Here is a 4,289-nt window from a genome sequence, read left to right as displayed (position 1 = left end):
TTGGGGCACCAAGGCGGAGGGCCACTGCTACACGAAGGGATATATATATATATATATATATATATATATATATATATATATATATATATATATATATATATATATATATATATATATATATATATATATATATATATATATATATATATATATATATATATATATATATATATATATATATATATATAGAAGGGAGTACCACCTCTAGCTGGAAGAAGGGGGACCCATAGCCTCGGAGGAAACCACGCATAACGCATTAGAGGGAATGTTTAGATCCCCTCCAATACAGTTTCTGTGTGCTTTTCTCCTACCACCCCCTTCCTTTTTTAAATATATATATATATATATATATATATATATATATATATATATATATATATATATATATATATATATATATATATATATATATATATATATATATATATATATATATATATATATATATATATATATATATATATATATATATATATATATATATATATATATATATATATATATATATATATGTCGTACCTAGTAGCCAGAACGCACTTTTCAGCCTACTATGCAAGGCCTGATTTGCCTAATAAGCCAAGTTTTCCTGAATTAATATATTTTCTCAAATTCTTTTTTTATGAAATGATAAAGGTACCCATTTCATTATGTATGAGGTCAATTTTTTTTATTGGAGTTAAAATTAACGTAGGTATATGACCGAACCTAACCAACCCTACCTAACCAAACCTATCTTTATAGGTTAGGTTGGGTTAGGTAACCGAAAAAGGTAGGTTAGGTTAGGTTAGGTAGGTTAGGTCGTCGAAAAAATATTAATTCACGAAAACTTGGTTTATTAGGCAAATTGGGCCTTGCATAGTAGGCTGAGAAGTGCGTTCTGGCTACTAGGTACGACATATATATATATATATATATATATATATATATATATATATATATATATATATATATATATATATATATATATATATATATATATATATATATATATATATATGTATATATATATATATATATATATATGTATATATATATATATATATATATATATATATATATATATATATATATATATATATATATATATATATATGCGGAAAATCCACAGAGAAATATGAAATGAGGTGAACGTTTCGGCTTTGTTAAAGCCTTTGTCAACACCAGACTGACTAAGGAGAAGGGAGAAGGGGGGAAGATATATAGGCCGACACCTGACCACCCTATCCCAAGGGTTGGTCAGGTGTAATTAACCAAAAACAGGTATAGCTTAGCTTAGAATGGTCAAAGAGGATTAAGCGGTCAGAGAATAAGGATGAAAGATTAAAGAAAAGCCTCATGAACACACAATATACCTAAGAAATTTTTTGGGTCAAATTGATTGGAAAGTCTTGGGTATGGGGTGTGGGCCGGTCTTGGAGCGAGACATGAACCCAGCGATAGGTGACTTAAATGGGGATTTCGATGTGGATTCAATATATAACTTATTTAAGAATATTCTAAACAAAGCACAGGAACGTAGTATACCATACAAATTGAATAGATCGAATACTAATGACCCAAAGTGGATAACAAAGAATTTGAAGAACCTTATAGGTAAAAAGAGAGCTTGGTACAAAAGGATTAAAAATGGGGAGGTCACTTTAGAACAGGAATTCGTACAACTGGTTAGAAATGTTAAAAAAGAGATAAGGAAAGCAAAAAGAAACTATGAAGTTCGCATAGCAGGGCAAGCAAAGACAAATCCTAAAGGGTTTTTTCAGTTATATCGTACTAAGACTAGGGAAAGGATAGGTCCATTAAAAACTGAGACAGGTCAAATAACAGATAGTGATGAAGAGATGAGTAGTATTTTTAATAAATATTTTGTATCTGTATTTACTAAAGAGGAACTTAACAATATGCCTTCAGCCGAACAAGTCTATGTGGGTGGGGACGAGGACAGGTTGACGAGTTTAACAGTTACCAGGGAGGATGTTCTTAAACAAATAGTAAAACTCAAACCAAACAAATCCCCAGGGCCGGATGAAGTGTTTGCCAGGGTGCTTAAAGAATGCCAAGAGGAGCTTTGTGACCCACTGTCAACCATATTTAATAAATCAATAGAGTCAGGCAGAGTGCCAGAGTTTTGGAAAGTTGCTAATGTGATACCAGTTTTTAAGAAAGGAGATAGATCACTTGCGTCTAACTATCGACCAATTAGCCTAACGTCTATTGTGGGAAAGTTACTCGAATCTATAATAGCAAATAAAATTCGTCTTCATCTTGAAAAACATAAATTAATAATTGAGTCGCAACATGGTTTTATAAATGGCCGTTCATGTTTAACAAATTTGTTATCTTTTTATTCTAGCATTGTTGAGGCAGTTGACAGTGGTAAGGATTGCGATGTTGTATACCTTGACTTCAGCAAAGCTTTTGATACAGTGCCACATGAAAGACTGATTAAAAAGATAGAGTCTCATGGAATTGGGGGTGCTATATTAAGCTGGATTAGGGCATGGCTATACCAAAGGAAACAGAGAGTTAGTATAAATGGAATCAAGTCAGAGTGGGAAAATGTTGTAAGTGGAGTGCCTCAAGGCTCTGTCCTGGGACCTCTGTTGTTTATAATATATATAAATGATTTAGATTCAGGTTTGAGTAGCAACATTTGCAAATTTGCCGATGATACGAAGATCGGTAGGGAAATTAATTCGGAGGAGGACTCACTATCACTTCAAGTTGATCTAGATAGGGTTTTGAAATGGTCAAAGGATTGGCAGATGCAGTTTAATGCTGATAAATGTAAAGTTCTGAGGTTAGGTAATGATGATAGAGTTACAAGATACGAGCTAGATGGTGTTGTGATTGCGAAGTCGGATTGCGAAAGGGATCTGGGAGTTATGATTAGTAAGAATTTAAAACAAAAGGATCAATGCATAAATGTTCGTAATAAGGCAAATCGGACACTTGGATTTATTAATCGCAGCGTTAGTAACAAGACACCTGGTGTGGTTCTCAAGCTATATCTTGCTCTAGTTAGGCCCCATTTAGATTATGCAGTTCAGTTTTGGTCGCCATATTATAGAATGGATATAAATTCACTTGAACGTGTCCAGCGTAGGATGACTAAGTTAATTCCCCAAATTAGAAATCTTTCATATGAAGAAAGATTAACAAAGCTTAAGTTGCATTCACTGGAAAGGCGAAGAGTTAGGGGTGACATGATAGAGGTTTACAAGTGGATGAATGGACATAACCGGGGGGATATTAATAGGGTATTAAAAGTATCAACGCAGGACAGAACACGAAACAATGGGTATAAATTGGATAAGTTTAGATTTAGGAAAGACTTGGGTAAATACTGGTTCAGTAACAGGGTTGTTGATTTGTGGAACCAATTGCCGCGTAACATTGTGGAGGTGGGGTCCCTCGATTGTTTCAAGCACGGGTTGGACAAGTATATGAGTGGGATTGGGTGGTTATAGAATAGGAGCTGCCTCGTATGGGCCAATAGGCCTTCTGCAGTTACCTTTGTTCTTATGTTCTTATATGAATATACAATTATAATGAGACATTGTAAGCCTCTCTATCAGAGTTGTTTCTTAAACTGTTGTGCAATATTATAACTTAAAAATGGATCAAGTTTGTACATTCCAGTACTAACATTAAGAAGATTTGGACACTGACTGATTAGAGCAGACTCAATCAAATTCCGTTCCACGAAATCCCCACAATTGGCAATGCTTTTTGCCCCATTCCAGTTAATATTGTGATCGCATAAACTCGTATGTAGACATAATGCATTAGACGTTTGGGCAGTTCTAATACTATAAGCATGTTGTGACAACCGCAATTGTAAGGACTTTCCTGTTTGTCCAAGGTACACAGAATCACAATCATTGCAGGGAATCGAATACACACAACCTGCTGTATCAGGGGAGTTTTTTATTAAATTGGATTTGATCGTACTATTAGTGAACACCAAATCTATATTAAGTTTCTTAAAAATCAGAGACAATTTTTCAAGTCCACTCGCATAAGGTACCACCAATGAGTTAATAATTTTTGGTTTCGCTTTAGGGACGTGATTATAAAGGACAAGACCAGAACATAACGATGCCAACACAGAAGACACTGTTCAACATAACAGGCCAATTACACCTGATTAATCTTTGTATGTAGATAGGAGCTGCCTCGTATGGGCCAATAGGCCTTCCGCAGTTACCTCTATTCTTATGTTCTTATGTTTCACCCCCCATTTATCCCTTATGTATCCCCCATGTTTTCCCCTTTATTGTCTTATCACC

Source organism: Procambarus clarkii, chromosome 29 (assembly GCF_040958095.1).
Source record: "Procambarus clarkii isolate CNS0578487 chromosome 29, FALCON_Pclarkii_2.0, whole genome shotgun sequence".
NCBI lineage: Eukaryota > Metazoa > Arthropoda > Malacostraca > Decapoda > Cambaridae > Procambarus > Procambarus clarkii.
This window is presented reverse-complemented; position numbering follows the sequence as displayed.